We start from the raw sequence: 10,661 nt of genomic DNA, 5'->3' as shown, positions 1-10,661 counted from the left end.
CGACACCACCCACCAATGAGCTCTCAGATTCTGGGGCGCTAAGGCGTCCCTCGCGATGGCAGCCCAGGGGGCGGCAAGGTCTGGTTCCCACCGGCGAAATGACTCCTCTACAGGGTTTAGTTTAAGGAGTGTCTATGCTGGGGGGCTCAATACTGACGTTTTTCTGCCTGTTCACACTCTGTAGGCTGTGGATTCACAGCCCCCCCCCCCAAAAAAAACCCTTCCTTGAAGCTGGATTAAAGAAGCTCTTACACTACCAGTCGCGTAATATGCCTGATAGTCGCCATGGTGACTATCTGGGAGTCACCAATTACATCACTTTGATATATTCCCCCACCTTCCAACTCCGCAACTGCGGGCGGGGAAAGCAGTGAGGGGAGGGAGTGGCAGAAAGGGCGGGAATGGTGAGGAAAACATCCCCTCTCCTATCTCCAGGGCGAAAAACTGGAATGCTATGAAATCTTCATATGGAAATCTGAATTCCACTAAATAAAATTGCTTTATAAATGTTCTCTTAACAGATATTGGTTATGTTCAGTAGTTTGTGTTTCTCAAATAACATTTAAAATGTATATTATAGTAGCTGTGCAATGACATTGGCACTGCAGGTTTGGGGGCACTTCAGTTCCTAGGATGGGGAACTGAGCCATCTTGGGAAAGTGAAAGATCTAAAAATGTACTCTATCCCCAATTATCTCAAACCATCCATTTTATCTGGCTCTAGAAGGAAAACAAAATTTTGGTGGCTCTACTTTAACATGACAGGAGGGAATCGCTTTCACACGGAGAATACTTCTCTTAACATGTGACTGACCACAGACCTTACTCATCTGGGCTGCACATTTGTAAGAATAAAAGATGGCGGGTATAAAATTTCATTTTTTAAAAAAATGTAGACTGCTTTTAATCCACAAAGCATTTTTCAGCTAATAACCAAATGGATCAACTGTTACATAGGCAAAACTTTTCAGTTTGGCCACTAGAGGGCCCTTTGTGCGTGTCTGATACCCAACTTTAGACAGAAAGGCTTCACTTCACGTTCTATGTTTACGAGAGTTAACAAAATCTACAAATCTTTATAAAGTCTCTTTACCTTTCCTTCCCTGAAAATTCCCGATGGTAAATTTTGAACTCTAAAAGGCTAGGTAGGTATAATTTTCACATTAATTTCATAAATTAATCACTGCACTATCATGTACATGTACTTTTCTGGAAAAGATCATAAAAGATGCAAAAATATTCTTCTCAGTTCCCTGGGAGACATTTTAGGCCGGGAAATATTCTTATTCATGCATTGTATTCATTTACAACCAGGCACAGTGAAAATCATTAAGTATTCATAAACCAGATGAACGATTCCAAGCCCAGTATTTGAAAGATGAGCTAGATTTTCTACCATGGCCATATGTCAGCAATCCCATTTTAAAAAGGGAAGGTTTAAGAATCTTTCTTATTGAAATCAATTGGTTCAAAACGATGTCTGCCTTCTCTTATCAGGCCTGGTGATTTTTTTGACTTTCAGGATAAGTGATTTATCATGTAATGAGTTTCTTAATATAATCTTCAGAAGACAAACAAAAATGGTTTTTTCTCCCTAATCTTGGCCCTGAGAATTGTGTTAGATTGCTTTCTTTTTAGAAAAATATTTTTATTTTCTTTTTTTAAATTTATTTTTGGCTGCTTTGGGTCTTCGTTTCTGCGCGCGGGATTTCTCTAGTTGTGACGAGCGGGGGCTACTCTTCGTTGCGATGTACGGGCTTCTCATTGCGGTGGCTCCTCTTGTTGCAGAGCATGGGCTCTGGGCGTGCAGGCTTCTGTAGCTGTGGCTCGCGGGCTCTAGAGCGCAGGCTCAGTAGCTGTGGTGCATGCACTTAGTTGCCCCGCGGCATGTGGGATATTCCCGGACCAGGGCTCACACCTGTGTCCTCTGCATTGGCAGGCGGACTCTTAACCACTGCACCCCCAGGAAGTCCCAGATTGCTTTCTTAATGAACTGTTTGCTCACTTTCTATGAAGAATAGAAAATATGCTCTGAACCTCATAAGATGTTAGATGCTAAAAATGTAAATTATTATTTTAATGGCCATTTCCCTAAATACGGCTCCAAATCAAATACTATTAACAATGTGTATGTTATGCAGGAAGAGGCTATGCATTTACTTCACATAAGTTTAATTTTAAACTCTTGTCAATACAGGAAGGTGGGAAAGAAGTATGGAGATAGAAAGGATCATAGGAAAGGAAAAAAAAAAAAAAAGACCAATTTAACCTCTCTTTCCAGGAGATAGAATCAAACATTTGAAATAAGCTCAGGTGGTGTGGCCCCCTTTGGAGATCTGTGTTCTAAAAAGACATTTAAAACAAAAATGTGCTTTTATTGATTCCTTTAACTTTTGGTACCACGAGCATAGTAACCACACAAGCATAGATTTAGAAATAGTTAATGATTAGCAGTAATGGGAATGCTTAATTCTGAATATCATCCTTAGCATTATTAACAGGGTTGTGTGTGTGTGTGTGTGTGTGTTTTAAACGAATGCAAAATTAGTAATCATGAAAATAATTGGTCTGTAGGAATCTTTTAATTTCCTGTTTAAGTGGTATTTAAAGATACAGGTAGCAGGGATTGCCCGTAACGGTACCAAATAGATCCAGCACTGTAACGTCGATGGAGAGTCTAACGTCTAGTGGTGATATGACTTTATTATTCTCAGAACGGAGTATTGGTTTCCTCATCTGGTCGCAGCCTGTGTTTCCTTTGTACTTTCACGTCTCTGTGCTACGACGTCCTAAGTCATTATCACCAGGCCCCAGGAAATGTCACCAAATCGGCCCACTCCTGCAAGACGAGTTTACTGTGTCACGCAGCTGGTACCTTCTATTGTTTCACATAAATTTCCTAGGATGGGGAGGGATATAGGGTTACAAAGAATCTTGACTCGCGCTTCGTCCTCTCATTCTTGCGTACGTGAGCTCTGTCTGGGACAAACGCCCGCCCTCATCCCTCAAAGCAGAGGTCTGGCCGCGAGCAGCGCAGGGCCCGGCACGTGACGGGCGGGGAGCCCGCCGGTCCCTCTGGGTTGGGGTGCGGGCGGCTCTGCCTTCCTTCCCCCCGTTACCCACAAGCCCCCGGGCCCGCGGGGCGAGAAGGAAGCAGGCGTGTGGGGCCCGGGGCCTGCCAGGGAGGCGTCCGAGGAGCCTGCCATCCGAGACTGTCCCCCAAGGCTCCGGTCTGAAATCGCTGCCACACGCAGAGCCCGGTGGGACAGGGAGCTCCTCTGTGACAGCTGTCGGGCGGGAGACAACCAGGGTGGCACAGAAATCGCTGTCCCCTTTCCCGCTCATCTTAACCGGGCGCCCGTTTGTAGGGGATTTCTAAGGTCTGGGGAGGGCATCCAGTGTCACCCCGAGGAGTCCCATCTGGTGATTGACATGTGCTGTTAGAAGCATCAAAGAACACGCACGAGCACACTTTCGCCTCCCAGGCCCAACCTCTATCCTGCCTTCTAGTTTTGTTTTGTTTTTCACTCTCCTCCGCGTCGTGCCTTTCCGTCTCTCTGCCTTTATCGCCTGCGGTCTCACTTCTCATCGAGACCCCGCCTGGCCGCTGGCGTTTCGGGCTCTCCCCCAGCCCCTCCTTTCCGCCCGCCGACTGGCCTCTTCCTCCTTTAGCCCACTGCGCCCTGAGCCCCGGACTGCATTTCCCGGCAGGCGCCGCGGCCAGCGGCCAATGAGCGGCTGAGGATTTGGCGGCGGCGGCGTCCCGAGAGTCGGGGTGGGGGGGGCTTTGTGCGCGGCGGCGGCGGTGGCGGCGGTGCCTGTGGCGGCGGGAGCGGGCGGCGGCGGCGACCAAGACGGAGGCGGAGGCGGAGGGGGACTGTCCACTGGTCGCCGCGGAGAGGCGTGCGAGGTCGAGTCGAGCCGCGACGACCCTGCTGCCCCGGCCCGGCCGCCAGCCACGGGCTGGTCTCTGGCAGCTGCAGCTGCGCGGCGACCCCCATCCCTCCGGCTCCGCTGCCCACCCCACCGCCCGCAGTCTTCCTCCTCTTGCTGCGCGCCCGGCCCGGCCTGGCCGTGGCCCTCCTCGGTGCCGGCCGCCATGGCAGAGGCGTCCGGCGCGGGGGAAATCTAGCCCGGGGATTTCATGCGGCCTAGCTTGGTTCCGCCTCCTCCCCCCGCGGCCCCGGCGGCTGCCTGCACCCCAGCCCTACTCCGGGCCTCCGTGTGTCTCCTGTGATCGTACTGACACGGCCGGGGGGTTAGAATGGAACAAAGTGAAGGTAAAGTGAATGCGTGTGTGTGTGTGTTTGTGTGCGCGCGCGCTGGAAGGAAGCGCTGAGGTGGGGACGGCGAGGAGGGGGCGACCTACGGATGGGACCCGGGTAGGGAGAGAGACCTTAGCAGGGATGGGAGGACTAGCGGGTGGCCTGAAAGGGTTCGAGGGGAGTCTAGAAGGATGGAGCAAGGCGGGGGGTGTGGAGGGGATCGGGAGGTGGGGCAGGAGAGGTAGGATTGGGATGAGGGATGGAGTGGCGCTAAACTGGGAATTGGGAGTAGAGGTGGGATGGGGGCGGGGATAAAGATGGAACGGGGGAGGGGCAGGGGGAGAGGACAAGAGTTAGGTTTGGAGATAAGAGACCTGGACGGACAGAGAAGTAGGCAGGTTTGGGGGTGGAGTATGCGAACTAGGAGAGTCTGGGGGAAGGAGAAAGAATTAGGTGGAGAGATGGGGCCTCAAGGGAGACACGAGGGAATGGAAGTGGAGGAAAAGGTGGATTAGGAAAAAGGGATGAGAAATGCTTGAGACAGGATGCAATAGGAAGATAGGAAATAGACTCAGGAACTGGGAGACCCAGGATTGGGCTCGGGAAGGAAATTAACTGAATGTTGAGAAGGATGAGAACTGTGGACCAAGCGTCACAGAGTGGGAGGAAAAGAAGGGGAAGGGGATTGTTAAAGTGTTAGGAAGGGAAAGCCTTTTGTTCCTATATTTGTGTGTATTCTGTGCCTTTTCTTTCAAGGCTAGATAATGGAGAAGCTAGTGGTTATGGTGTTGTGACATGGGGAGGTGTGGGTTTTACTGCTTTGAGGTGCTTTGAGGGAGGAAGAGGTGCGTTCGTGTAATGGTAGCAAGACGGAGAGAGACATGGCCATAATTTGATGGTTTTGGTGAGGGAGTGAAGACTATTCCGATTTAAAGGGGGCAGGGGCGGCCATGTTTGCTGCCAGGCACTGCAGTGTAAATAAATTCCTTCTTCTCTCTGACATCAGTGTGAATCTAGAAGGGGCCAGTTCAGATTGTTAACCCCCTTTCTTTCTATTCATGAACTCCTCCCATACATCTTGGGGTCATTTAAAATTATTCATAACCACCAAAGGAGGTAGTAATGTTTTCCATCTTGTGTGTTTTGCTGCCCCCCCCTTCCCCTTTTCCTTCTGGTTGCGAACAAGGCATGCTAATGAACTGCGGTGTAAAATTTAACCCCTTTAACAAAGTTAAAACTATATTTTTTACTAGCTGAAGGAATCCTTACTACTCTTATTTCAAACATGATCATGAAAAGTCTTTTAAATATTGAAAATTCATTTGTTTCAGAAGCCTCAGAAGCAGTCAACATGTTTTCTGCAATTCTTTAAGTAAACAAGGAAATTGCCTCGGTTATTTTACTTGGGCTTGTGCTCTCGGCAAAGCACTGTGTGAGGGGAGAGGAGGGGTAGGAAGGTCTGCTGTGGTACATTATTTGCTCGCTGTAGTTTGCGTGTTGGAAAATTAGAAATGTGTGTATTTTAAAATGGTGCTTCTGATGGCTCTTGCTTATAGGTGATGGGTGTGTTAAGAAGTGTTTTCTTTTTTAAAATAAACTCTCTTTCATCCTTTCTCTTTGCTTTCATACAATTGCCCAGTACAATCTCCAAATGTCAGTTCAGCACAGTGCAATGATCTATGAAGCAGGCATGCAGAGCTCAGAGCGTCATTCAGGTGCCAAGATTTTTTGGTGGGAACTTCAGGTCACTCTCAGGAAAGCTACAGTAACTCTCAAATGTATTCAAGTGTATCTGCTTATGTGATTTGAAATAGTTACTATTCTAAAGCTTTAAATACTAACAAACTTAACAGTAGCTGAACTAAGTGGAGCCTATTTTATTTTCATATTGAAAAGGATTAAATGTGTGTGACCTTCTGTTTTGTTTTATCATTGTAGTTGGGAGAATCCAAACTTTAATCCGTCATTTGGTATTGAAACTGTTCTCTAATACCAGGAAGGCCTGTTAAAATTGTAATATGATGGACTCAAACCAGTTGTGCTACATATTGATTTAATCTGTCCTAACGCCTCATCCTTCCAAGTTGTTGTATAGAATTTTAGGATGTGTTCTTGGTCTGTTGGAAAAAATAAATTGAGTATTGTTAGAGTGTTACTTTGGGAGAGCACTTTTAGTATAGAGGTTAGATTTACAACTTACTTTGATTTGATAATATTCAGCCTGAATTTTTAAAAATCTTATGAGAAAAAGTTCCACTCAAAAAATCCATTCAGTATGCTTTTTTGGAATTTATTTTTATGGAGATTTCATTTTTATATCTCTCACTTGATTGACATGTTATTTGTAATTAATTTATGAATGAACCATCAGTGCCATAAATTTTTAGGAAAATGAGAAATTGTTGTATATTAAAATAAGAAAAGACTCTTGGAAACTTGAATTACTTTAAAAAAAAAAAAGTTTATTCCTAGACATTCAGCATTTTGTAGAGATAAAGGTCCCCTGCCCAGCTGTCATGAGTATTCTGGCTCCTGGCTAGGTATCCACATGTAATGAAGAAGGCTACTCTAGTTAGTTGATACTTAATTAAAACCCAGACTGTGCTCTGATTACCATGTCCCTCATCAGCTCACCTGCTACCTGTGATAGCTTTTTTTTTTTTTAACTTTTAGTTAATAGATATGCCCTTTCTTATACTGATCAGATTGAATGAGTTTGGGGTAAAGGGAATTGGTTGCCTTTGAGATTGGTCATCCTTGAATGAATTGTCCAAGTCTTTAGTCAGTTGTCTGATTCTAAAAGACACTCCATTTCTGGAATTTATAATAATATTTATAATAAGCCTAGTAATGGCTACAATAGCTGTTGTCCTCTAACAATGTGCTGTGCTAAATGTCTTATATGGATGATTTCCTTTCATCTTCCCAACAGTTGTGGGAGGGTTAGTACTGTTAACTCCTTTTTTACAGATGGAGAGATTGAGCTTAAACACCTTAATAACACACAGATGGTAAACAGCAAAGCCAGTATACGAACCCAGGTCTTTTCTAATTATAAAACCTGATCAGCAGACCTTTACTTTTATTTTCTTGTAAAGATTCATAAAAATAACACACGTTCATTATTTAAATTTTTTTGAAATATTATAAAAGACTATAAGAGGTTTTAAAAAAAGTTAACACTCTGTTCTCCACTAACAACCATTTTGAAGTTTCTTGGGTGTCCTCCTAGAAAATTTCTGTACATATGTACGTACATCTATCTTAAAAAACATACAGAGTCTATCACGCTGTTTGCATTTTGCTTTTTTGTTTTAGTAGGCTCCCTGGGACATCCTTTCAAACAAGCACATATGGACCTACCGCTTTCTTTTTTTTAAGGGTCATATAGTATTCCATTGTTTGAAATATTGATTAATATTAACATTAAGTTGTTAACAAGTTTTTGCTATTACAAGTAATATAGCAGGTCCTGAATTAGGTCCCTAACAGCCTATTTAAATAGAAGAGATATAGTCCAACTACTTTATTTTACAAGAGAAATCACTGAGACCAGAGAAGTTAAGTCCAAGGCTTTGGTGAAAAACCTGTCACTTGACTCTTTGTACCACATCACATTACTTCATTATTGTGGAAGTATTTGTGCTTTCTGTGAAAGCTCAAGGTGAGGGGGAATACTCAAGGTTAGGCATGGTTAGTATAATGAGCACAAGGGGATTAAGTTGCAGTGAGGTAAAGGCTCTTGCTTCTCTTTTTCCATATTTTGTTCACCATGTTGTACATATAACATTTATACAAAATATTTTTACATGCATAAGTGAGTCTTGTCCAGGTATCTTGAAGTTTGTATTTTGGGTAATGAAGTGGTTTTGGCAGAATTTTTCCTGTTCTAATAAAATTATCAATGAAATAAAAAAATAAGAGGTCTATCATGGTCCTGGAAAAGAACTTGGAAAGAATACCTAATTGAAAACAAGTTTTAAAAAAAAATCTTAGGCATCACTGATTATTTTTAATTATTTTTTACTATCAAGAAGAAAATTCGTAACCGTGGATACTTATTCATTGAATTCTTTTGAAACAAAAAGTCTGTTTTAGACACTTAAAAAAATTAAAATCATTAAAGCTTTAAAAAGGTTTAGAATTTGGTATCTATCCGTAAAATCTATTTTGGTGCATTGCTGTTTTTAGTTTTAATTAAAAAAAAAAAAAGGAGTCTATTATTTTTTGAAAGAGCAACTAAGATGATTTATTCATGTGTTAATAAACAACATGTCCAGCATTTGAGTTTTTAAATGAATGGTGAACTTTATTTCTGCAGGCTAATCTTTTAATAAATATAAATAAAGATAAATTTAAGAAACTGATTATACTACGACTACCTAACACATTTTTTAAATACTCAGAGGTTTTTCGTTTTGTTTTTATTGTTGACCTTACTAAATACTTAATAAGTACTTTTAAACACTTCTGTATTATGTTGTGCTAGTACAGGGTGGCATGAAAAGAAGGAAAAAGGCATATTTAAAATTTTGTGATTTAGAGAATGTTCAGTTTTTGCTAGATGGATGTGTTTTGTTACTTCTAAAGTACATCTGCTTATTGACAAAATTTTGCATTTGAAAAGCTCTTTGATTCTTGGCTTATTCTTAAATTTTAGGTGTGAATCTGTGTTATCATTGACTGATCTACAATGAGAACTCTTTTTTCTACTATGTTCCCTCTTTCATCTAGATTTAGAACTATATTGAGGAGAGAGTGAATAGGAAAATTTTAAAAATTTATATTCATATAGTTTCCATTTTAACCATATACATATATGAATATTATCTAATAATACTTTGTTTTACGTGATATCTTCTGAGATGTTTGATAGACTTCCAGCACAATAACTTCTGTGTGTGTGTGTGTGTGAAGTTGGAAAGCACAAGAATTATTTAACTCAATTTAAATACGTAGGTATTTTAAATTTAAGAAATGTGTGGCTTCCTGGGATTTTGTGGGTAAAATAAAATTTGTTTATCAAATTGATTTGAGATTCAAAAGATTAGGAAGTCTCATGTGGAGGCTTGCCTACTGGCATTTTGGCTGTAGCCAAGATGGTATTGTCTAGTGAGTCTTGTGTTACTCACATCTCTTAGCTGTGGAGTCTTTTTTTTTTTTTTTTTTTGCAATCTTTTTTTTAAAATTAATTAATTAATTTATTTTTGACTGAGTTGGGTCTTCGTTGCTGTGCACGGGCTTTCTCTAGTGGTGAGTGGGGGCTACTCTTCGCAGCACTGTGCGGGCTTCTCATTGCGGTGGCTTCTCTTGTTGCGGAGCACAGCCTCTAGGCGTGTGGGCTTCAGTAGTGGCAGCGCGCAGGCTCAGTAGTTGTGGCGCACGGGCTTAGTTGCTCCGCAGCATGTGGGATCTTCCCAGACCAGGGCTTGAACCCGTGTCCCCTGCACTGGCGGGCGGATTCTTAACCACTGTGCCACCAGGGAAGCCCAGCTGTGGAGTCTTAAAGCTGTACATAAAAAACAAACAAGCAAAGACTTTTAAAGTGCATTTTAAAGACTTTTGTAAAACATGACATATAAAGATAAAAGCATAAAACCTAAATGTACAGTATAAACAAATAATTAGAAAACGAACATCATGTAGTCACTACCCAGGTAATACGCCCTGTAAGAAAAGCTGCAGAGACAGTCTCATTGGTTTAAGTGGTATTGTCTTGGTTGGTAGTTGGACTTGAGGGATAACAGTGTGCTGAAAAGAAAGCTGAAAAATTAATAACCACGAGGAGTCAGCACAGGTAAAAACTGAATCGCCAGTTTTTATTTGTTGTTATCAAAAGGGTTATCTAGACAATTAAAAAAAGAAGTTTCCTAACATTTAGTGTAGTCGTTTAGTCATTTGAAATCTTGGTGCTTCGCTAATGAATGTGAAACAAAAAATAATGCTGAATCCTACAAGAATCATGCCATGTTGCATAAAGCTGTTTCTTCAGAGTTCATCTCTGATGCAGTTTTTGGTAGGATTCAGTGACTACTGGTTTTAGATTTATGTGCAGACTCTAACAATGGCTTTTGCCTAGGAAATGTCAGATTTGCCTGTATCAGTGATATCCTAACTTAAGTATCTTATTTACAAAAACTAGTTTGACTCTCTTGCTTTCACATTAATGTAACCATTAGAAAAAGTATTAACCTGAACAGTGGCAATCTATGTTGACTCTTCCATCCTTGGTGCCTCTTGATTCTTACCTTGTCTGCATCTTGGCTAGGTGAACCAGATTTCTTTTTTAACTGGAGAAACCTACTTTAATGTGCTTCCCTCACTTTCTAGAAATATTTTCTTATATGTATGGAAAGGTTAAATGTTGACTTTGGAGGATTGTGATAGCAGAAAAAA

At 42.1% G+C, this 10,661-nt stretch overlaps 1 protein-coding gene across 8 annotated transcripts in view; it reads left to right on the top strand.

Annotated features, from left to right (window-relative positions):
- Positions 1–3,153: 3,153 nt before the first annotated feature.
- Positions 3,154–10,661, top strand: part of NSD3 (nuclear receptor binding SET domain protein 3) — a 104,710-nt gene continuing 97,202 nt past the window's right edge. For 7 of the 8 annotated variants that reach the window (XM_007178398.2, XM_007178397.2, XM_007178396.2 and 4 more), the window contains exon 1: positions 3,800–4,280. The gene's annotated coding sequence lies outside the window, so the exon portion shown is untranslated. Of the gene's footprint in view, positions 3,261–3,799; positions 4,281–10,661 lie in introns of those variants that run through there. The other variant, XM_057537304.1, reaches the window with a different exon arrangement.

The sequence above is a fragment of the Balaenoptera acutorostrata genome, chromosome 21 (genome assembly GCF_949987535.1).
Source record: "Balaenoptera acutorostrata chromosome 21, mBalAcu1.1, whole genome shotgun sequence".
NCBI lineage: Eukaryota > Metazoa > Chordata > Mammalia > Artiodactyla > Balaenopteridae > Balaenoptera > Balaenoptera acutorostrata.
The sequence above is the reverse complement of the archived record's forward strand: the minus strand, read 5'-3'. Positions and strand labels throughout refer to the sequence as shown.